Source organism: Carcharodon carcharias, chromosome 2, assembly GCF_017639515.1.
Source record: "Carcharodon carcharias isolate sCarCar2 chromosome 2, sCarCar2.pri, whole genome shotgun sequence".
Classification (NCBI taxonomy): domain Eukaryota; kingdom Metazoa; phylum Chordata; class Chondrichthyes; order Lamniformes; family Lamnidae; genus Carcharodon; species Carcharodon carcharias.
The window spans coordinates 234,347,132-234,371,651 of NC_054468.1; the positions used below are offsets into that span (position 1 = coordinate 234,347,132).

General features: G+C 56.9%; 1 protein-coding gene across 1 annotated transcript in view; it reads right to left on the minus strand.

Moving 5' to 3' along the window:
* LOC121288982 (adenylate cyclase type 8-like) overlaps positions 1-24,520 on the minus strand; it is a 217,233-nt gene that overhangs the window by 155,056 nt on the left and 37,657 nt on the right. The window lies entirely within an intron of this gene.

Here is a 24,520-nt window from a genome sequence, read left to right on the forward strand (position 1 = left end):
CTGTCCTTCCATTAGATATTATGGTAATCTGATGTGTTATATACCTATCAGAAGAATGATATAATGGAAGATCACATGATTTTAGCATCCAATATCAGAGTAGCGCAGGCTATCTCTGTAGTCAGTAGTTAGTAGCAGCAGTGTGTAGAGATAGAGTTTGAAGTGTAAGCACATGCTTAACTGAGTATCTTTGTAAATGAACAGAATTTCTACCTATGAAGTGCCTGCTACTCAACTGTATCACGAGTACCAATTCAGCCACCCCTTACAACAAGCATGCGAACAGGATCCAACAAACTGGGTGACTAGGATCCAACAAATTGGCAATGTGGATAAAACAAGCTAAACAGAAGCAAACAAGAGAAACAAAATCGACACTATACCTCGCACAGCAATTGTAAGGAGAAGTTCCTTTCAAATTGTTGAAGTAACTCCCTCACAGCATGCTGCAATTCAGGAGAATTGATCCTTGCGATCCACCAATAGACGACTGGTCCCACTATATTGAGCGTCTCTCATTCTTTTTCCAAGTAAATGAGATTACGGGGGAAGAGAAGAGGGTGGGGGGCCCTCTTACATACATGTGGGAATAATACCAATGGCTTGATTCGAAGTTTGATGGCACTCATTGCCCCAGACTCGAGAAATTTCGATGAATTAGTGGACCTGGTGAAGGGTCACTATCAACCAAAGCCCTCAGCAAAGATGCAAAGGTTCAAGTTTAATTCAAGAATTAGAAGCCCGGGGAGACAGTTGTGAGCAATGTAGCAAGCTTGAAGCAAATAATGGAGCATTGTAAGACTGGTACATCCTTAAACAATATACTTGGATATCGCTTAGTGAGCGGTATGAATGAGGACACAACTCAGAAGAGATTGTTATCTAAAACAAATTTGGATTTTAAGAAGGCACTAAAGATTGCACTGCCAATGGAAAGTGCAGTTAGAAATTTGGAAGCCATACAGGGAATGGGGCTGTGCTCCGCATCAGGCAGGAAGCCCCAGCCAAAAAGCACGTGAAAATGCAATACTCTACTGAGAGGCGGGAAACAGCCCCCGCTAGCAGGAAAATGAGAAAAAAACAACTCAGCGGCGAAAATGAGGTGTAAAATCAATAGAGGCGGAAAAAAACAATCTTCTAACAATTGGCACTTTAAAAAACTAGTGTTTTTATTGTCATAAAAATGGACACATAATGAGACAGTGTAGGGAAAGAGTCAAGCAGACTTTTAATCAAAATTTAAAAAACCATGAGATCTACAGTGTAGAAGAGCCCAAAGCCATAAATTCAGATATTTATTCATTGTATAACTTGCAGGTTGGAAGAACAACCAAACTACGTAACAGTGAAAGTGAACCTGTTCGAATGGAAGTGGACACAGGAGCTTGCACTACAGTAATTGGGGAACATACCTTAAAATATCTGAGCAATGGAGAACATCAATTAAATTTGGAAGAAACAACTGCCCAATTAAAAACATACACAGGTGAAGACATCCAAGTTGAAGGCAGAACTAGTAACTGTTAATTATGAGAGCCAATCGGTAAAGCTACCCCTGATGGTAGTAGCAGGTGAGGTGCCAAGCCTCCTAGGGTGAAACTGGCTAAACAAAATCAAATTGGAATGGGCTGAAATTTTCCAATTAAGAGCAAGTGGGTTACCAGAGCTACTACAAAAGTATGTCACAGTCTTCAGGGACAAACTTGGGAAGATCCAGGGTCTGCAGGCGAAATCTCACATGGATCCAGAGGCCACCCCTCAATTCATGAAGGCCTGACCAGTACCTTATACATTGAGAGAGAAAGTTCAACACCAAATTGGACAGACGTGAAGAACTGGGCGTTATACAACGCGTGCAGTTCTCAGAATGGGCAGCGCCCATAGTCCCTGAACATGAGTGTCGAGTTTGGGGAGACTACGAGGTGACAGTTAACAAAATAGCTAAGTTGGACAAGACTCCCCATACCAAAAATCAAAGACCAGTATGCCAAGTCGGCAGGTGGAACCCCATACATGAGCTTGATATGAGTCGCACTTATCAATAATTAGAGTCAGATAATGCCTCCCGGGAACTGGTCACAATTAATACCCACAATTAATACACTCGATTGCATTTCGGCATCTCCTCAGCTTGCGCCATCTTCCATAGAACAACGGAAAGTTTACTGCAGGGACTGCCCCAGGCTGTAGTCTATTTAGATAATGTTTTGGTGACAGGATTCACTGATAAAGTGTACATGGCAAACTTCGAAGAAGTCTTAAAACATTTCTTGCAGGCTGGAGAGCATTAAAAAAAGAAACGTGCACGTTCCAGGTGAGGGAGGTAATCTATTTGGGTCATTGGATAGATTCACAGAGCCTCCACCCAGAGAAAATGAGAGCCATAAGAGGCACCAGCACCGAAGAGCACTTCAGAACTCAAACCATTCCTATAAATGATCAATTATTATTGGCAGTTCTTGCCCAATTTGTCTACAGAACTGGCCCCCCTACTCAAAAAGAACCAACGTTAGTTTTGGGAGGCGCCCCAGAAAGAAGCTTTCAAGAAGGTCAAACAATTGCTGTACTTGTCCAACCTATTAGTACATTATAACCAGTGCTCTCCAATCGAATGGACGATGGCTCAGAACGGCCTATAGGATACATATCAAGAAACGTCACCTCACCAGAAAAGGGATGCTCACAGATAAAAAAAGGAAAGCCTATCAATCATCTTTGGTGTCAAGAAATTTCACAATAGGTCCATGGCTGCCATTTTACTATCATTTCAGGCTACAAACCATTGCTAGGATTATTCAGCGAAGCCAAGGCCAAACCACCCATAGCCTTGGCAAGAATACAACAATGGGCTTTAATTCTGGCAGCATACGAATATACTTTTGTACATAGGCCTGGTAGTCAAATCGCAAACACCGTTTGTCTTTACAGGAAAAGGATGTGGAAGCCCAAGAGCTTATTTTGTTGTTACATTTCTCAGATTCCTCGCTGGTATGCACTCGACAGATTGGAGAATGGACAAGTGGGGACCCAGTCCTATCACAAGTACAAGAACAAGTACTTCATGATTGGTCACAAGAGCCTGTATCTGATTCAATGAAACCGTATTTTAACAGAAGACATGAAATATCCAGCCAAGATGGCATCTTATTGTGTAGAGTACAATAGTATCTCCAAAGGGAAGTGAACCATTGCTAATTGAATTACACAGCGTATATGCAGGAATATCCTGAATGAAGACCATAACTCGCAGCTACCTATGGTGGCCTGGGATAGATGGTGAAATAGAGAGTTTGTGAAGAATTATGTGCAATGTCAGCAACTGCAAAAGTTACCTTCAACAGCTCCATTAACCCTTGGGAATGGCCAGGAAGACCATGGGTGTGGTTATACATTGACTATGTTGGACCTTTCATGCAACCATGTTGCTATTCATTGTTGATGCCCACTCAAAATGGATGGACATATATGAGGTGAAATTGCCAACGTCTCCTGCTATTTCAGACTACCTGAAGTGGTCGTTTCTGATAATGGCACTGCATTTACAAGTGCTGAGTTTCAACGGTTTATCAGCCTCAATGGTATCACTCGTGGAAATACTTCACTGTACCACCCTGCCTCAAATGGACTGACCGAAAGGACAGTTCAAACATTCAAGGCTGGCATGAAGAAATTAACTGAAGATTTCTTAACAACAAAGCTAGCAAACTTTCTTTTCCATCATAGGACCACCCCTCACACAACAAGAGGCGTCAACCTGCGGAATTATTGATGAAACACTGTCTCAGGACAAGATTGAGTTTAATAATGCCAAATTTAGGGGGGAAGATGGTAAGGAGTAAGGGAAGTCAGAAAACTGGACACGACTGGCATAGTCGCAAGAGGAAATTTACCGTGGGAGAAATGGTATATGTGAAGAACTTTGGAGAAGGACCAAAGTGGTTTTCGGATGAAATAAGTGCAGTGACTGGACCATGTTGAGGAGCAAGGCTGAGTCATATGGAGACATGTGGATCATCTCAGGAAGAGACAAACTATGCACCAAGGAATGACTCCACCAGTGTTCACGACAAGCTCAGCGTTTCCTGTTGAGAGAATGCAACCTAGTACAGATGTGTCTGAAGTATCTGTTGTTCCTTCAAGAGTGGAGGATACAGATCCGCAGGAGACCACTGAAGCAGCTGATATTCAGACAACACCAGGCAATGAGGTTCCAGGCAAGGCATCTGAAGTTGCAAAGCTGAGACACTCTACAGGAGACAGCGAGAGGAGTACCCTGGGACAGGCAGTCAGCAGCTCCTAGAGGAGAGTGTGAGAGGAGGACCCTGGGATAGGCAGTCAGCAGCACCTAGAGGAGAGTGTGAGAGGAGGACCCTGGGACGGTCAGTCAGCAGCACCTAGAGGAGAGTGTGAGAGGAGGACCCTGGGACAGTCAGCAGCACCTAGAGGAGAGAGCGAGGGGAGGACCCTGGGACAGTCAGCAGCACCTAGAGGAGAGTGTGAGAGGAGGGCCCTGGGACAGTCAGCAGCACCTAGAGGAGAGTGTGAGAGGAGGACCCTGGGACAGACAGCAGTACCTAGAGGAGAGGACCCTGGGACAGTTAGCAGCACCTAGAGGAGAGAGTGAGAGGAGGACCCTGGGACAGTCAGCAGCACCTAGAGGAGAGTGTGAGAGGAGGACCCTGGGACAGTCAGCAGCACCTAGAGGAGAGTGTGAGAGAAGGACCCTGGGACAGGCAGTCAGCAGCACCTAGAGGAGAGTGTGAGAGGAGGGCCCTGGGACAGTCAGCAGCACCTAGAGGAGAGTGTGAGAGGACGACCCTGGGACAGTCAGCAGCAACTAGAGGAGAGTGTGAGAGGAGGACCCTGGGACAGTCAGCAGCACCTAGAGGAGAGTGTGAGAGGAGGACCCTGGGACAGTCAGCAGCACCTAGAGGAGAGTGTGAGAGGAGGACCCTGGGACAGTCAGCAGCACCTAGAGGAGAGTGTGAGACGAGGACCCTGGGACAGTCAGCAGCACCTAGAGGAGAGTGTGAGAGGAGGACCCTGGGACAGTCAGCAGCACCTAGAGGAGAGTGTGAGAGGAGGACCCTGGGACAGTCAGCAGCACCTAGAGGAGAGTGTGAGAGGAGGACCCTGGGACAGTCAGCAGCACCTAGAGGAGAGTGTGAGAGGAGGGCCCTGGGATAGGCAGTCAGCAGCACCTAGAGGAGAGAGTGAGAGGAGGACCCTGGGACAGTCAGCAGCACCTAGAGGAGAGTGTGAGAGGAGGACCCTGGGACAGTCAGCAGCACCTAGAGGAGAGTGTGAGAGGAGGACCCTGGCACAGACAGTCAGCAGCACCTAGAGGAGAGAGTGAGAGGAGGGCCCTGGGACAGGCAGTCAGCAGCACCTAGAGGAGAGTGTGAGAGGAGGACCCTGGGACAGTCAGTCAGCACCTAGAGGAGAGTGTGAGAGGAGGACCCTGGGACAGACAGTCAGCAGCACCTAGAGGAGAGTGTGAGAGGAGGGCCCTGGGACAGACAGCAGCACTTAGAGGAGAGTGTGAGAGGAGGACCCTGGGACAGTCAGCAGCACCTAGAGGAGAGTGTGAGAGGAGGACCCTGGGACAGACAGTCAGCAGCACCTAGAGGAGAGTGTGAGAGGAGGACCCTGGGACAGACAGTCAGCAGCGCCTAGAGGAGAGTGTGAGAGGAGGACCCTGGGACAGACAGTCAGCAGCACCTAGAGGAGAGTGTGAGAGGAGGACCCTGGGGCAGTCAGCAGCACCTAGAGGAGAGTGTGAGAGGAGGACCCTGGGACAGTCAGCAGCACCTAGAGGAGAGTGTGAGAGGAGGGCCCTGGACAGGCAGTCAGCAGCACCTAGAGGAGAGTGTGAGAGGAGGACCCTGGGACAGACAGCAGCACCTAGAGGAGAGTGTGAGAGGAGGGCCCTGGGACAGTCAGCAGCACCTAGAGGAGAGAGAGAGAGGAGGACCCTGGGACAGTCAGCAGCACCTAGAGGAGAGTGTGAGAGGAGGACCCTGGGACAGTCAGCAGCACCTAGAGGAGAGAGCGAGAGGAGGACCCTGGGACAGTCAGCAGCACCTAGAGGAGAGTGTGAGAGGAGGACCCTGGGACAGTCAGCAGCACCTAGAGGAGAGTGTGAGAGGAGGACCCTGGGACAGTCAGCAGCACCTAGAGGATAGTGTGAGAGGAGGACCCTGGGACAGGGACCAGCACCTAGAGGAGAGTGTGAGAGGAGGACCCTGGGACAGTCAGCAGCACCTAGAGGAGAGAGCAAGAGGAGGACCCTGGGACAGTCAGCAGCACCTAGAGGAGAGTGTGAGAGGAGGACCCTGGGACAGAGAGTCAGCAGCACCTAGAGGAGAGTGTGAGAGGAGGACCCTGGGACAGTCAGCAGCACCTAGAGGAGAGTGTGAGAGGAGGACCCTGGACAGGCAGTCAGCAGCACCTAGAGGAGAGTGTGAGAGGAGGACCCTGGGACAGTCAGCAGCATCTAGAGGAGAGTGTGAGAGGAGGACTCTGGGACAGTCAGCAGCACCTAGAGGAGAGTGTGAGAGGAGGACCCTGGGACAGTCAGCAGCACCTAGAGGAGAGTGCGAGAGGAGGACCCTGGGAGACAGTCAGCAGCACCTAGAGGAGAGTGTGAGAGGAGGGACCCTGGGACAGTCAGCAGCACCTAGAGGAGAGTGTGAGAGGAGGACCCTGGGACAGTCAGCAGCACCTAGAGGAGAGTGTGAGAGGAGGGCCCTGGGACAGTCAGCAGCACCTAGAGGAGAGTGTGAGAGGAGGACGCTGGGACAGTCAGCAGCACCTAGAGGAGAGTGTGAGAGGAGGACCCTGGGACAGTCAGCAGCACCTAGAGGAGAGTGTGAGAGGAGGACCCTGGGACAGGCAGTCAGCAGCACCTAGAGGAGAGTGTGAGAGGAGGGCCCTGGGACAGTCAGCAGCACCTAGAGGAGAGTGTGAGACGAGGACCCTGGGACAGTCAGCAGCACCTAGAGGAGAGTGTGAGAGGAGGACCCTGGGAGGCAGTCAGCAGCACCTAGAGGAGAGTGTGAGAGGAGGACCCTGGGAGGCAGTCAGCAGCACCTAGAGGAGAGTGTGAGAGGAGGACCCTGGGACAGTCAGCAGCACCTAGAGGAGAGTGTGAGACGAGGACCCTGGGACAGTCAGCAGCACCTAGAGGAGAGTGTGAGAGGAGGACCCTGGGACAGTCAGCAGCACCTAGAGGAGAGTGTGAGAGGAGGACCCTGGGACAGACAGTCAGCAGCACCTAGAGGAGAGTGTGAGAGGAGGACCCTGGGACAGTCAGCAGCACCTAGAGGAGATTGTGAGAGGAGGACCCTGGAACAGGCAGTCAGCAGCACCTAGAGGAGAGTGTGAGAGGAGGACCCTGGGACAGTCAGCAGCACCTAGAGGAGAGTGTGAGAGGAGGACTCTGGGACAGTCAGCAGCACCTAGAGGAGAGTGTGAGAGGAGGACCCTGGGACAGTCAGCAGCACCTAGAGGAGAGTGTGAGAGCAGGACCCTGGGACAGACAGTCAGCAGCACCTAGAGGAGAGTGTGAGAGGAGGACCCTGGGACAGTCAGTCAGCAGCACCTAGAGGAGAGTGTGAGAGGAGGACCCTGGAACAGGCAGTCAGCAGCACCTAGAGGAGAGTGTGAGAGGAGGACCCTGGGACAGTCAGCAGCACCTAGAGGAGAGTGTGAGAGGAGGACTCTGGGACAGTCAGCAGCACCTAGAGGAGAGTGTGAGAGGAGGACCCTGGGACAGTCAGCAGCACCTAGAGGAGAGTGTGAGAGGAGGGCCCTGGGTCAGTCAGTCAGCAGCACCTAGAGGAGAGTGTGAGAGGAGGACCCTGGGAAAGTCAGCAGCACCTAGAGGAGAGAGCGAGAGGAGGACCCTGGGACAGTCAGCAGCACCTAGAGGAGAGTGTGAGAGGAGGACCCTGGGACAGTCAGCAGCACCTAGAGGAGAGAGCGAGAGGAGGACCCTGGGACAGTCAGCAGCACCTAGAGGAGAGTGTGAGAGGAGGACCCTGGGACAGTCAGCAGCACCTAGAGGAGAGTGTGAGAGGAGGACCCTGGAACAGGCAGTCAGCAGCACCTAGAGGAGAGTGTGAGAGGAGGACCCTGGGACAGTCAGCAGCACCTAGAGGAGAGTGTGAGAGGAGGACTCTGGGACAGTCAGCAGCACCTAGAGGAGAGTGTGAGAGGAGGACCCTGGGAGCAGTCAGCAGCACCTAGAGGAGAGTGTGAGAGGAGGACCCTGGGACAGACAGTCAGCAGCACCTAGAGGAGAGTGTGAGAGGAGGACCCTGGGACAGTCAGCAGCACCTAGAGGAGAGTGTGAGAGGAGGACCCTGGAACAGGCAGTCAGCAGCACCTAGAGGAGAGTGTGAGAGGAGGACCCTGGGACAGCAGTCAGCAGCACCTAGAGGAGAGTGTGAGAGGAGGACTCTGGGACAGTCAGCAGCACCTAGAGGAGAGTGTGAGAGGAGGACCCTGGGACAGTCAGCAGCACCTAGAGGAGAGTGTAAGAGCAGGACCCTGGGACAGACAGTCAGCAGCACCTAGAAGAGAGTGTGAGAGGAGGACCCTGGGACAGTCAGTCAGCAGCACCTAGAGGAGAGTGTGAGAGGAGGACCCTGGGACAGTCAGCAGCACCTAGAGGAGAGTGTGAGAGGAGGGCCCTGGGTCAGTCAGTCAGCAGCACCTAGAGGAGAGTGTGAGAGGAGGACCCTGGGAAAGTCAGCAGCACCTAGAGGAGAGAGCGAGAGGAGGACCCTGGGACAGTCAGCAGCACCTAGAGGAGAGTGTGAGAGGAGGACCCTGGGACAGTCAGCAGCACCTAGAGGAGAGAGCGAGAGGAGGACCCTGGGACAGTCAGCAGCACCTAGAGGAGAGTGTGAGAGGAGGACCCTGGGACAGTCAGCAGCACCTAGAGGAGAGTGTGAGAGGAGGACCCTGGGACAGTCAGCAGCACCTAGAGGATAGTGTGAGAGGAGGACCCTGGGACAGGCAGCAGCACCTAGAGGAGAGAGCGAGAGGAGGGCCCTGGGACAGTCAGCTGCACCTAGAGGAGAGTGTGAGAGGAGGACCCTGGGACAGTCAGCAGCACCTGGAGGAGAGAGCAAGAGGAGGACCCTGGGACAGTCAGCAGCACCTAGAGGAGAGTGTGAGAGGAGGACCCTGGGACAGAGTCAGCAGCACCTAGAGGAGAGTGTGAGAGGAGGACCCTGGGACAGTCAGCAGCACCTAGAGGAGAGTGTGAGAGGAGGACCCTGGAACAGGCAGTCAGCAGCACCTAGAGGAGAGTGTGAGAGGAGGACCCTGGGACAGTCAGCAGCACCTAGAGGAGAGTGTGAGAGGAGGACTCTGGGACAGTCAGCAGCACCTAGAGGAGAGTGTGAGAGGAGGACCCTGGGACAGTCAGCAGCACCTAGAGGAGAGTGCGAGAGGAGGACCCTGGGACAGACAGTCAGCAGCACCTAGAGGAGAGTGTGAGAGGAGGACCCTGGGTTAGTCAGTCAGCAGCACCTAGAGGAGAGTGTGAGAGGAGGACCCTGGGAAAGTCAGCAGCACCTAGAGGAGAGTGTGAGAGCAGGACCCTGGGACAGTCAGCAGCACCTAGAGGAGAGTGTGAGAGGAGGACCCTGGGACAGACAGTCAGGAGCATCTAGAGGAGAGTGTTAGAGGAGGACCCTGGGACAGTCAGCAGCACCTAGAGGAGAGTGTGAGAGGAGGACCCTGGGACAGGGAGCAGCACCTAGAGGAGAGTGTGAGAGGAGGACCCTGGGACAGTCAGCAGCACCTAGAGGAGAGTGTGAGAGGAGGACCCTGGGATAGGCAGTCAGCAGCACCTAGATGAGAGTGTGAGAGGAGGACCCTGGGACAGTCAGCAGCACCTAGAGGAGAGAGTGAGAGGAGGACCCTGGGATAGGCAGTCAGCAGCACCTAGAGGAGAGTGTGAGAGGAGGACCCTGGGATAGGCAGTCAGCAGCACCTAGAGGAGAGTGTGAGAGGAGGACCCTGGGACAGTCAGCAGCACCTAGAGGAGAGTGTGAGAGGAGGACCCCGGGACAGTCAGCAGCACCTAGAGGAGAGTGTGAGAGGAGGACCCTGGGACAGTCAGCAGCACCTAGAGGAGAGTGTGAGAGGAGGACCCTGGGACAGACAGTCAGCAGCACCTAGAGGAGAGTGTGAGAGGAGGACCCTGGGACAGTCAGCAGCACCTAGAGGAGAGTGTGAGAGGAGGACCCTGGAACAGGCAGTCAGCAGCACCTAGAGGAGAGTGTGAGAGGAGGACCCTGGGAAAGTCAGCAGCACCTAGAGGAGAGTGTGAGAGGAGGACTCTGGGACAGTCAGCAGCACCTAGAGGAGAGTGTGAGAGGAGGACCCTGGGACAGTCAGCAGCACCTAGAGGAGAGTGTGAGAGGAGGACCCTGGGACAGACAGTCAGCAGCACCTAGAGGAGAGTGTGAGAGGAGGACCCTGGGACAGTCAGTCAGCAGCACCTAGAGGAGAGTGTGAGAGGAGGACCCTGGGACAGTCAGCAGCACCTAGAGGAGAGTGTGAGAGGAGGGCCCTGGGACAGGCAGCAGCACCTAGAGGAGAGTGTGAGAGGAGGACCCTGGGACAGACAGTCAGCAGCATCTAGAGGAGAGTGTGAGAGGAGGACCCTGAGACAGTCAGCAGCACCTAGAGGAGAGTGTGAGAGGAGGACCCTGGGACAGGGAGCAGCACCTAGAGGAGAGTGTGAGAGGAGGACCCTGGGACAGTCAGCAGCACCTAGAGGAGAGTGTGAGAGGAGGACCCTGGGATAGGCAGTCAGCAGCACCTAGAGGAGAGTGTGAGAGGAGGACCCTGGGAAGTCAGCAGCACCTGGAGGAGAGAGTGAGAGGAGGACCCTGGGATAGGCAGTCAGCAGCACCTAGAGGAGAGTGTGAGAGGAGGACCCTGGGATAGGCAGTCAGCAGCACCTAGAGGAGAGTGTGAGAGGAGGACCCTGGGACAGTCAGCAGCACCTAGAGGAGAGTGTGAGAGGAGGACCCCGGGACAGTCAGCAGCACCTAGAGGAGAGTGTGAGAGGAGGACCCTGGGACAGTCAGCAGCACCTAGAGGAGAGTGTGAGAGGAGGACCCTGGGACAGACAGTCAGCAGCACCTAGAGGAGAGTGTGAGAGGAGGACCCTGGGACAGTCAGCAGCACCTAGAGGAGAGTGTGAGAGGAGGGACCCTGGAACAGGCAGTCAGCAGCACCTAGAGGAGAGTGTGAGAGGAGGACCCTGGGACAGTCAGCAGCACCTAGAGGAGAGTGTGAGAGGAGGACTCTGGGACAGTCAGCAGCACCTAGAGGAGAGTGTGAGAGGAGGACCCTGGGACAGTCAGCAGCACCTAGAGGAGAGTGTGAGAGGAGGACCCTGGGACAGACAGTCAGCAGCACCTAGAGGAGAGTGTGAGAGGAGGACCCTGGGACAGTCAGTCAGCAGCACCTAGAGGAGAGTGTGAGAGGAGGACCCTGGGAGCAGTCAGCAGCACCTAGAGGAGAGTGTGAGAGGAGGGCCCTGGGACAGGCAGCAGCACCTAGAGGAGAGTGTGAGAGGAGGACCCTGGGACAGACAGTCAGCAGCATCTAGAGGAGAGTGTGAGAGGAGGACCCTGAGACAGTCAGCAGCACCTAGAGGAGAGTGTGAGAGGAGGACCCTGGGACAGGGAGCAGCACCTAGAGGAGAGTGTGAGAGGAGGACCCTGGGACGGTCAGCAGCACCTAGAGGAGAGTGTGAGAGGAGGACCCTGGGATAGGCAGTCAGCAGCACCTAGAGGAGAGTGTGAGAGGAGGACCCTGGGAAGTCAGCAGCACCTGGAGGAGAGAGTGAGAGGATGGCCCTGGGACAGTCAGCAGCACCTAGAGGAGAGTGTGAGAGGAGGACCCTGGGACAGTCAGCAGCACGTAGAGGAGAGTGTGAGAGGAGGACCCTGGGACAGTCAGCAGCACCTAGAGGAGAGTGTGAGAGGAGGACCCTGGGACAGGCAGTCAGCAGCACCTAGAGGAGAGTGTGAGAGGAGGACCCTGGGAGAGACAGTCAGCAGCACCTAGAGGAGAGTGTGAGAGGAGGACCCTGGGACAGTCAGCAGCACCTAGAGGAGAGTGTGAGAGGAGGACCCTGGGACAGTCAGCAGCACCTAGAGGAGGAGTGTGAGAGAGGACCCTGGGACAGCAGTCAGCAGCACCTAGAGGAGAGTGTGAGAGGAGGGCCCTGGGACAGTCAGCAGCACCTAGAGGAGAGTGTGAGAGGAGGACCCTGGGAGCAGTCAGCAGCACCTAGAGGAGAGTGTGAGAGGAGGGCCCTGGGACAGCAGTCAGCAGCACCTAGAGGAAGTGTGAGAGGAGGACCCTGGGACAGTCAGCAGCACCTAGAGGAGAGTGTGAGAGGAGGACCCTGGGACACACAGTCAGCAGCACCTAGAGGAGAGTGTGAGAGGAGGACCCTGGGACAGACAGTCAGCAGCGCCTAGAGGAGAGTGTGAGAGGAGGACCCTGGGACAGGCAGTCAGCAGCACCTAGAGGAGAGTGTGAGAGGAGGACCCTGGGGCAGTCAGCAGCACCTAGAGGAGAGTGTGAGAGGAGGACCCTGGGAGAGACAGTCAGCAGCACCTAGAGGAGAGTGTGAGAGGAGGGCCCTGGGACAGGCAGTCAGCAGCACCTAGAGGAGAGTGTGAGAGGAGGACCCTGGGACAGACAGTCAGCACCTAGAGGAGAGTGTGAGAGGAGGACCCTGGGACAGTCAGCAGCACCTAGAGGAGAGTGTGAGAGGAGGACCCTGGGACAGACAGTCAGCAGCACCTAGAGGAGAGTGTGAGAGGAGGACTCTGGGACAGTCAGCAGCACCTAGAGGAGAGTGTGAGAGGAGGACCCTGGGACAGTCAGCAGCACCTAGAGGAGAGTGCGAGAGGAGGACCCTGGGACAGACAGTCAGCAGCACCTAGAGGAGAGTGTGAGAGGAGGACCCTGGGTTAGTCAGTCAGCAGCACCTAGAGGAGAGTGTGAGAGGAGGACCCTGGGAAAGTCAGCAGCACCTAGAGGAGAGTGTGAGAGGAGGGCCCTGGGACAGTCAGCAGCACCTAGAGGAGAGTGTGAGAGGAGGACCCTGGGACAGACAGTCAGCAGCAGCTAGAGGAGAGTGTGAGAGGAGGACCCTGGGACAGTCAGCAGCACCTAGAGGAGAGTGTGAGAGGAGGACCCTGGGACAGGGAGCAGCACCTAGAGGAGAGTGTGAGAGGAGGACCCTGGGACAGTCAGCAGCACCTAGAGGAGAGTGTGAGAGGAGGACCCTGGGATAGGCAGTCAGCAGCACCTAAATGAGAGTGTGAGAGGAGGACCCTGGGACAGTCAGCAGCACCTGGAGGAGAGAGTGAGAGGAGGACCCTGGGAGAGGCAGTCAGCAGCACCTAGAGGAGAGTGTGAGAGGAGGACCCTGGGATAGGCAGTCAGCAGCACCTAGAGGAGAGTGTGAGAGGAGGACCCTGGGACAGTCAGCAGCACCTAGAGGAGAGTGTGAGAGGAGGACCCCGGGACAGTCAGCAGCACCTAGAGGAGAGTGTGAGAGGAGGACCCTGGGACAGTCAGCAGCACCTAGAGGAGAGTGTGAGAGGAGGACCCTGGGACAGACAGTCAGCAGCACCTAGAGGAGAGTGTGAGAGGAGGACCCTGGGACAGTCAGCAGCACCTAGAGGAGAGTGTGAGAGGAGGACCCTGGAACAGGCAGTCAGCAGCACCTAGAGGAGAGTGTGAGAGGAGGACCCTGGGACAGTCAGCAGCACCTAGAGGAGAGTGTGAGAGGAGGACTCTGGGACAGTCAGCAGCACCTAGAGGAGAGTGTGAGAGGAGGACCCTGGGACAGTCAGCAGCACCTAGAGGAGAGTGTGAGAGGAGGACCCTGGGACAGACAGTCAGCAGCACCTAGAGGAGAGTGTGAGAGGAGGACCCTGGGACAGTCAGTCAGCAGCACCTAGAGGAGAGTGTGAGAGGAGGACCCTGGGACAGTCAGCAGCACCTAGAGGAGAGTGTGAGAGGAGGGCCCTGGGACAGGCAGCAGCACCTAGAGGAGAGTGTGAGAGGAGGACCCTGGGACAGACAGTCAGCAGCATCTAGAGGAGAGTGTGAGAGGAGGACCCTGAGACAGTCAGCAGCACCTAGAGGAGATTGTGAGAGGAGGACCCTGGGACAGGGAGCAGCACCTAGAGGAGAGTGTGAGAGGAGGACCCTGGGACAGTCAGCAGCACCTAGAGGAGAGTGTGAGAGGAGGACCCTGGGATAGGCAGTCAGCAGCACCTAGAGGAGAGTGTGAGAGGAGGACCCTGGGAAGTCAGCAGCACCTGGAGGAGAGAGTGAGAGGAGGACCCTGGGATAGGCAGTCAGCAGCACCTAGAGGAGAGTGTGAGAGGAGGACCCTGGGATAGGCAGTCAGCAGCACCTAGAGGAGAGTGTGAGAGGAGGACCCTGGGACAGTCAGCAGCACCTAGAGGAGAGTGTGAGAGGAGGACCCTGGGACAGTCAGCAGCACCTAGAGGAGAGTGTGAGAGGAGGACCCTGGGACAGTCAGCAGCACCTAGAGGAGAGTGTGAGAGGAGGACCCTGGGACAGACAGTCAGCAGCACCTAGAGGAGAGTGTGAGAGGAGGACCCTGGGACAGTCAGCAGCACCTAGAGGAGAGTGTGAGAGGAGGACCCTGGAACAGGCAGTCAGCAGCACCTAGAGGAGAGTGTGAGAGGAGGACCCTGGGACAGTCAGCAGCACCTAGAGGAGAGTGTGAGAGGAGGACTCTGGGACAGTCAGCAGCACCTAGAGGAGAGTGTGAGAGGAGGACCCTGGGACAGTCAGCAGCACCTAGAGGAGAGTGTGAGAGGAGGACCCTGGACAGACAGTCAGCAGCACCTAGAGGAGAGTGTGAGAGGAGGACCCTGGGACAGTCAGTCAGCAGCACCTAGAGGAGAGTGTGAGAGGAGGACCCTGTGACAGTCAGCAGCACCTAGAGGAGAGTGTGAGAGGAGGACCCTGGGACAGGCAGCAGCACCTAGAGGAGAGTGTGAGAGGAGGACCCTGGGACGACAGTCAGCAGCATCTAGAGGAGAGTGTGAGAGGAGGACCCTGAGACAGTCAGCAGCACCTAGAGGAGAGTGTGAGAGGAGGACCCTGGGACAGGTCAGCAGCACCTAGAGGAGAGTGTGAGAGGAGGACCCTGGGACAGTCAGCAGCACCTAGAGGAGAGTGTGAGAGGAGGACCCTGGGATAGGCAGTCAGCAGCACCTAGAGGAGAGTGTGAGAGGAGGACCCTGGGACAGTCAGCAGCACCTAGAGGAGAGTGTGAGAGGAGGACCCTGGGACAGTCAGCAGCACCTAGAGGAGAGTGTGAGAGGAGGACCCTGGACAGACAGTCAGCAGCACCTAGAGGAGAGTGTGAGAGGAGGGACCCTGGGACAGGCATCAGCAGCACCTAGAGGAGAGTGTGAGAGGAGGACCCTGGGACAGTCAGTCAGCAGCACCTAGAGGAGAGTGTGAGAGGAGGACCCTGGGACAGTCAGCAGCACCTAGAGGAGAGTGTGAGAGGAGGACCCTGGGACAGACAGTCAGCAGCACCTAGAGGAGAGTGTGAGAGGAGGGCCCTGGGACAGTCAGCAGCACCTAGAGGAAGTGTGAGAGGAGGACCCTGGGACAGTCAGCAGCACCTAGAGGAGAGTGTGAGAGGAGGACCCTGGGACAGGCAGTCAGCAGCACCTAGAGGAGAGTGTGAGAGGAGGACCCTGGGACAGACAGTCAGCAGCACCTAGAGGAGAGTGTGAGAGGAGGACCCTGGGACAGACAGTCAGCAGCACCTAGAGGAGAGTGTGAGAGGAGGACCCTGGGGCAGTCAGCAGCACCTAGAGGAGAGTGTGAGAGGAGGACCCTGGGACAGTCAGCAGCACCTAGAGGAGAGTGTGAGAGGAGGACCCTGGGGCAGTCAGCAGCACCTAGAGGAGAGTGTGAGAGGAGGAACCTGGGACAGTCAGCAGCACCTAGAGGAGAGTGTGAGAGGAGGGCCCTGGAACAGGCAGTCAGCAGCACCTAGAGGAGAGTGTGAGAGGAGGACCCTGGGACAGTCAGCAGCACCTAGAGGAGAGTGTGAGAGGAGGACCCTCGGACAGTCAGCAGCACCTAGAGGAGAGAGCGAGAGGAGGACCCTGGGACAGTCAGCAGCACCTAGAGGAGAGTGTGAGAGGAGGACCCTGGGACAGTCAGCAGCACCTAGAGGAGAGAGCGAGAGGAGGACCCTGGGACAGTCAGCAGCACCTAGAGGAGAGTGTGAGAGGAGGACCCTGGGACAGTCAGCAGCACCTAGAGGAGAGTGTGAGAGGAGGACCCTGGGACAGTCAGCAGCACCTAGAGGAGAGTGTGAGAGGAGGACCCTGGGACAGTCAGCAGCACCTAGAGGAGAGTGTGAGAGGAGGACCCTGGGACAGTCAGCAGCACCTAGAGGATAGTGTGAGAGGAGGACCCTGGGACAGGCAGCAGCACCTAGAGGAGAGAGCGAGAGGAGGGCCCTGGGACAGTCAGCTGCACCTAGAGGAGAGTGTGAGAGGAGGACCCTGGGACAGTCAGCAGCACCTAGAGGAGAGAGCAAGAGGAGGACCCTGGGACAGTCAGCAGCACCTAGAGGAGAGTGTGAGAGGAGGACCCTGGGACAGAGAGTCAGCAGCACCTAGAGGAGAGTGTGAGAGGAGGACCCTGGGACAGTCAGCAGCACCTAGAGGAGAGTGTGAGAGGAGGACCCTGGAACAGGCAGTCAGCAGCACCTAGAGGAGAGTGTGAGAGGAGGACCCTGGGACAGTCAGCAGCACCTAGAGGAGAGTGTGAGAGGAGGACTCTGGGACAGTCAGCAGCACCTAGAGGAGAGTGTGAGAGGAGGACCCTGGGACAGTCAGCAGCACCTAGAGGAGAGTGGGAGAGGAGGACCCTGGGACAGACAGTCAGCAGCACCTAGAGGAGAGTGTGAGAGGAGGACCCTGGGTCAGTCAGTCAGCAGCACCTAGAGGAGAGTGTGAGAGGAGGACCCTGGGAAAGTCAGCAGCACCTAGAGGAGAGTGTGAGAGGAGGGCCCTGGGACAGTCAGCAGCACCTAGAGGAGAGTGTGAGAGGAGGACCCTGGGACAGACAGTCAGCAGCATCTAGAGGAGAGTGTGAGAGGAGGACCCTGGGACAGTCAGCAGCACCTAGAGGAGAGTGTGAGAGGAGGACCCTGGGACAGGGAGCAGCACCTAGAGGAGAGTGTGAGAGGAGGACCCTGGGACAGACAGCAGCACCTAGAGGAGAGTGTGAGAGGAGGACCCTGGGACAGTCAGCAGCACCTAGAGGAGAGAGTGAGAGGAGGACCCTGGGATAGGCAGTCAGCAGCACCTAGAGGAGAGTGTGAGAGGAGGAACCTGGGATAGGCAGTCAGCAGCACCTAGAGGAGAGTGTGAGAGGAGGACCCTGGGACAGTCAGCAGCACCTAGAGGAGAGTGTGAGAGGAGGACCCCGGGACAGTCAGCAGCACCTAGAGGAGAGTGTGAGAGGAGGACCCTGGGACAGTCAGCAGCACCTAGAGGAGAGTGTGAGAGGAGGACCCTGGGACAGACAGTCAGCAGCACCTAGAGGAGAGTGTGAGAGGAGGACCCTGGGACAGTCAGCAGCACCTAGAGGAGAGTGTGAGAGGAGGACCCTGGAACAGGCAGTCAGCAGCACCTAGAGGAGAGTGTGAGAGGAGGACCCTGGGACAGTCAGCAGCACCTAGAGGAGAGTGTGAGAGGAGGACTCTGGGACAGTCAGCAGCACCTAGAGGAGAGTGTGAGAGGAGGACCCTGGGACAGTCAGCAGCACCTAGAGGAGAGTGTAAGAGCAGGACCCTGGGACAGACAGTCAGCAGCACCTAGAGGAGAGTGTGAGAGGAGGACCCTGGGACAGTCAGTCAGCAGCACCTAGAGGAGAGTGTGAGAGGAGGGCCCTGGGACAGGCAGCAGCACCTAGAGGAGAGTGTGAGAGGAGGACCCTGGGACAGACAGTCAGCAGCATCTAGAGGAGAGTGTGAGAGGAGGACCCTGAGACAGTCAGCAGCACCTAGAGGAGAGTGTGAGAGGAGGACCCTGGGACTGGCAGCAGCACCTAGAGGAGAGTGTGAGAGGAGGACCCTGGGACAGACAGCAGCACCGAGAGGAGAGTGTGAGAGGAGGACCCTGGGATAGGCAGTCAGCAGCACCTAGAGGAGAGTGTGAGAGGAGGACCCTGGGACAGTCAGCAGCACCTAGAGGAGAGAGTGAGAGGATGGCCCTGGGACAGTCAGCAGCACCTAGAGGAGAGTGTGAGAGGAGGACCCTGGGACAGTCAGCAGCACGTAGAGGAGAGTGTGAGAGGAGGACCCTGGGACAGTCAGCAGCACCTAGAGGAGAGTGTGAGAGGAGGACCCTGGGACAGGCAGTCAGCAGCACCTAGAGGAGAGTGTGAGAGGAGGACCCTGGGAGAGACAGTCAGCAGCACCTAGAGGAGAGTGTGAGAGGAGGGCCCTGGGACAGTCAGCAGCACCTAGAGGAGAGTGTGAGAGGAGGACCCTGGGACAGTCAGCAGCACCTAGAGGAGAGTGTGAGAGGAGGACCCTGGGACAGTCAGCAGCACCTAGAGGAGAGTGTGAGAGGAGGACCCTGGGACAGACAGTCAGCAGCACCTAGAGGAGAGTGTGAGAGGAGGACCCTGGGATAGGCAGTCAGCAGCACCTAGAGGAGAGTGTGAGAGGAGGACCCTGGAACAGGCAGTCAGCAGCACCTAGAGGAGAGTGTGAGAGGAGGACCCTGGGACAGACAGTCAGCACCTAGTCAAGAGTGTGAGAGGAGGACCCTGGGACAGTCAGCAGCACCTAGAGGAGAGTGCGAGAGGAGGACCCTGGGACAGACAGTCAGCAGCACCTAGAGGAGAGTGTGAGAGGAGGACCCTGGGATAGGCAGTCAGCAGCACCTAGAGGAGAGTGTGAGAGGAGGACCCTGGGATAGGCAGTCAGCAGCACCTAGAGGAGAGTGTGAGAGGAGGACCCTGGGAGAGACAGTCAGCAGCACCTAGAGGAGAGTGTGAGAGGAGGACCCTGGGACAGGCAGTCAGCAGCACCTAGAGGAGAGTGTGAGAGGAGGACCCTGGGACAGACAGACAGCACCTAGAGGAGAGTGTGAGAGGAGGACCCTGGGACAGTCAGCAGCACCTAGAGGAGAGTGTGAGAGGAGGACCCTGGGACAGACAGTCAGCAGCACCTAGAGGAGAGTGTGAGAGGAGGACCCTGGGATAGGCAGTCAGCAGCACCTAGAGGAGAGTGTGAGAGGAGGACCCTGGGATAGGCAGTCAGCAGCACCTAGAGGAGAGTGTGAGAGGAGGACCCTGGGATAGGCAGTCAGCAGCACCTAGAGGAGCGTGTGAGAGGAGGACCCTGGGACAGTCAGCAGCACCTAGAGGAGATAGTGAGAGGAGGACCCTGGGACAGTCAGCAGCACCTAGAGGAGAGTGTGAGAGGAGGGCCCTGGCATAGGCAGTCAGCAGCACCTAGAGGAGAGAGTGAGAGGAGGACCCTGGGACAGTCAGCAGCACCTAGAGGAGAGTGTGAGAGGAGGACCCTGGGACAGTCAGCAGCACCTAGAGGAGAGTGTGAGAGGAGGACCCTGGCACAGACAGTCAGCAGCACCTAGAGGAGAGAGTGAGAGGAGGGCCCTGGGACAGGCAGTCAGCAGCACCTAGAGGAGAGTGTGAGAGGAGGACCCTGGGACATTCAGTCAGCAGCACCTAGAGGAGAGTGTGAGAGGAGGACCCTGGGACAGTCAGCAGCACCTAGAGGAGAGTGTGAGAGGAGGACCCTGGGACAGACAGTCAGCAGCACCTAGAGGAGAGTGTGAGAGGAGGACCCTGGGACAGACAGTCAGCAGCGCCTAGAGGAGAGTGTGAGAGGAGGACCCTGGGACAGACAGTCAGCAGCACCTAGAGGAGAGTGTGAGAGGAGGACCCTGGGGCAGTCAGCAGCACCTAGAGGAGAGTGTGAGAGGAGGACCCTGGGACAGTCAGCAGCACCTAGAGGAGAGTGTGAGAGGAGGACCCTGGGGCAGTCAGCAGCACCTAGAGGAGAGTGTGAGAGGAGGAACCTGGGACAGTCAGCAGCACCTAGAGGAGAGTGTGAGAGGAGGGCCCTGGAACAGGCAGTCAGCAGCACCTAGAGGAGAGTGTGAGAGGAGGACCCTGGGACAGTCAGCAGCACCTAGAGGAGAGTGTGAGAGGAGGACCCTCGGACAGTCAGCAGCACCTAGAGGAGAGAGCGAGAGGAGGACCCTGGGACAGTCAGCAGCACCTAGAGGAGAGTGTGAGAGGAGGACCCTGGGACAGTCAGCAGCACCTAGAGGAGAGAGCGAGAGGAGGACCCTGGGACAGTCAGCAGCACCTAGAGGAGAGTGTGAGAGGAGGACCCTGGGACAGTCAGCAGCACCTAGAGGAGAGTGTGAGAGGAGGACCCTGGGACAGTCAGCAGCACCTAGAGGATAGTGTGAGAGGAGGACCCTGGGACAGGCAGCAGCACCTAGAGGAGAGAGCGAGAGGAGGGCCCTGGGACAGTCAGCTGCACCTAGAGGAGAGTGTGAGAGGAGGACCCTGGGACAGTCAGCAGCACCTAGAGGAGAGAGCAAGAGGAGGACCCTGGGACAGTCAGCAGCACCTAGAGGAGAGTGTGAGAGGAGGACCCTGGGACAGAGAGTCAGCAGCACCTAGAGGAGAGTGTGAGAGGAGGACCCTGGGACAGTCAGCAGCACCTAGAGGAGAGTGTGAGAGGAGGACCCTGGAACAGGCAGTCAGCAGCACCTAGAGGAGAGTGTGAGAGGAGGACCCTGGGACAGTCAGCAGCACCTAGAGGAGAGTGTGAGAGGAGGACTCTGGGACAGTCAGCAGCACCTAGAGGAGAGTGTGAGAGGAGGACCCTGGGACAGTCAGCAGCACCTAGAGGAGAGTGGGAGAGGAGGACCCTGGGACAGACAGTCAGCAGCACCTAGAGGAGAGTGTGAGAGGAGGACCCTGGGTCAGTCAGTCAGCAGCACCTAGAGGAGAGTGTGAGAGGAGGACCCTGGGAAAGTCAGCAGCACCTAGAGGAGAGTGTGAGAGGAGGGCCCTGGGACAGTCAGCAGCACCTAGAGGAGAGTGTGAGAGGAGGACCCTGGGACAGACAGTCAGCAGCATCTAGAGGAGAGTGTGAGAGGAGGACCCTGGGACAGTCAGCAGCACCTAGAGGAGAGTGTGAGAGGAGGACCCTGGGACAGGGAGCAGCACCTAGAGGAGAGTGTGAGAGGAGGACCCTGGGACAGACAGCAGCACCTAGAGGAGAGTGTGAGAGGAGGACCCTGGGATAGGCAGTCAGCAGCACCTAGAGGAGAGTGTGAGAGGAGGACCCTGGGACAGTCAGCAGCACCTAGAGGAGAGAGTGAGAGGAGGACCCTGGGATAGGCAGTCAGCAGCACCTAGAGGAGAGTGTGAGAGGAGGAACCTGGGATAGGCAGTCAGCAGCACCTAGAGGAGAGTGTGAGAGGAGGACCCTGGGACAGTCAGCAGCCCCTAGAGGAGAGTGTGAGAGGAGGACCCCGGGACAGTCAGCAGCACCTAGAGGAGAGTGTGAGAGGAGGACCCTGGGACAGTCAGCAGCACCTAGAGGAGAGTGTGAGAGGAGGACCCTGGGACAGACAGTCAGCAGCACCTAGAGGAGAGTGTGAGAGGAGGACCCTGGGACAGTCAGCAGCACCTAGAGGAGAGTGTGAGAGGAGGACCCTGGAACAGGCAGTCAGCAGCACCTAGAGGAGAGTGTGAGAGGAGGACCCTGGGACAGTCAGCAGCACCTAGAGGAGAGTGTGAGAGGAGGACTCTGGGACAGTCAGCAGCACCTAGAGGAGAGTGTGAGAGGAGGACCCTGGGACAGTCAGCAGCACCTAGAGGAGAGTGTAAGAGCAGGACCCTGGGACAGACAGTCAGCAGCACCTAGAGGAGAGTGTGAGAGGAGGACCCTGGGACAGTCAGTCAGCAGCACCTAGAGGAGAGTGTGAGAGGAGGACCCTGGGACAGTCAGCAGCACCTAGAGGAGAGTGTGAGAGGAGGGCCCTGGGACAGGCAGCAGCACCTAGAGGAGAGTGTGAGAGGAGGACCCTGGGACAGACAGTCAGCAGCATCTAGAGGAGAGTGTGAGAGGAGGACCCTGAGACAGTCAGCAGCACCTAGAGGAGAGTGTGAGAGGAGGACCCTGGGACAGGGAGCAGCACCTAGAGGAGAGTGTGAGAGGAGGACCCTGGGACAGTCAGCAGCACCTAGAGGAGAGTGTGAGAGGAGGACCCTGGGATAGGCAGTCAGCAGCACCTAGAGGAGAGTGTGAGAGGAGGACCCTGGGAAGTCAGCAGCACCTGGAGGAGAGAGTGAGAGGATGGCCCTGGGACAGTCAGCAGCACCTAGAGGAGAGTGTGAGAGGAGGACCCTGGGACAGTCAGCAGCACGTAGAGGAGAGTGTGAGAGGAGGACCCTGGGACAGTCAGCAGCACCTAGAGGAGAGTGTGAGAGGAGGACCCTGGGACAGGCAGTCAGCAGCACCTAGAGGAGAGTGTGAGAGGAGGACCCTGGGAGAGACAGTCAGCAGGACCTAGAGGAGAGTGTGAGAGGAGGGCCCTGGGACAGTCAGCAGCACCTAGAGGAGAGTGTGAGAGGAGGACCCTGGGACAGTCAGCAGCACCTAGAGGAGAGTGTGAGAGGAGGACCCTGGGACAGTCAGCAGCACCTAGAGGAGAGTGTGAGAGGAGGACCCTGGGACAGACAGTCAGCAGCACCTAGAGGAGAGTGTGAGAGGAGGACCCTGGGATAGGCAGTCAGCAGCACCTAGAGGAGAGTGTGAGAGGAGGACCCTGGAACAGGCAGTCAGCAGCACCTAGAGGAGAGTGTGAGAGGAGGACCCTGGGACAGACAGTCAGCACCTAGAGGAGAGTGTGAGAGGAGGACCCTGGGACAGTCAGCAGCACCTAGAGGAGAGTGCGAGAGGAGGACCCTGGGACAGACAGTCAGCAGCACCTAGAGGAGAGTGTGAGAGGAGGACCCTGGGATAGGCAGTCAGCAGCACCTAGAGGAGAGTGTGAGAGGAGGACCCTGGGATAGGCAGTCAGCAGCACCTAGAGGAGAGTGTGAGAGGAGGACCCTGGGAGAGACAGTCAGCAGCACCTAGAGGAGAGTGTGAGAGGAGGGCCCTGGGACAGGCAGTCAGCAGCACCTAGAGGAGAGTGTGAGAGGAGGACCCTGGGACAGACAGTCAGCACCTAGAGGAGAGTGTGAGAGGAGGACCCTGGGACAGTCAGCAGCACCTAGAGGAGAGTGTGAGAGGAGGACCCTGGGACAGACAGTCAGCAGCACCTAGAGGAGAGTGTGAGAGGAGGACCCTGGGATAGGCAGTCAGCAGCACCTAGAGGAGAGTGTGAGAGGAGGACCCTGGGATAGGCAGTCAGCAGCACCTAGAGGAGAGTGTGAGAGGAGGACCCTGGGATAGGCAGTCAGCAGCACCTAGAGGAGAGTGTGAGAGGAGGACCCTGGGACAGTCAGCAGCACCTAGAGGAGATAGTGAGAGGAGGACCCTGGGACAGTCAGCAGCACCTAGAGGAGAGTGTGAGAGGAGGACCCTGGGACAGTCAGCAGCACCTAGAGGAGAGTGTGAGAGGAGGACCCTGGGACAGTCAGCAGCACCTAGAGGAGAGTGTGAGAGGAGGACCCTGGGACAGACAGTCAGCAGCACCTAGAGGAGAGTGTGAGAGGAGGACCCTGGGACAGTCAGCAGCACCTAGAGGAAAGTGTGAGAGGAGGACCCTGGGATAGGCAGTCAGCAGCACCTAGAGGAGAGTGTGAGAGGAGGATCCTGGGACAGGCAGTCAGCAGCACCTAGAGGAGAGTGTGAGAGGAGGGCCCTGGGACAGACAGTCAGCAGCACCTAGAGGAGAGAGTGAGAGGAGGACCCTGGGACAGACAGCAGCACCTAGAGGAGAGTGTGAGAGGGGGACCCTGGGACAGACAGTCAGCACCTAAGGGAGAGTGTGAGAGGAGGACCCTGGGACAGACAGTCAGCAGCACCTAGAGGAGAGTGTGAGAGGAGGACCCTGGGATAGGCAGTCAGCAGCACCTAGAGGAGAGTGTGAGAGGAGGACCCTGGAACAGGCAGTCAGCAGCACCTAGAGGAGAGTGTGAGAGGAGGACCCTGGGACAGACAGTCAGCACCTAGAGGAGAGTGTGAGAGGAGGACCCTGGGACAGTCAGCAGCACCTAGAGGAGAGTGCGAGAGGAGGACCCTGGGACAGACAGTCAGCAGCACCTAGAGGAGAGTGTGAGAGGAGGACCCTGGGATAGGCAGTCAGCAGCACCTAGAGGAGAGTGTGAGAGGAGGACCCTGGGATAGGCAGTCAGCAGCACCTAGAGGAGAGTGTGA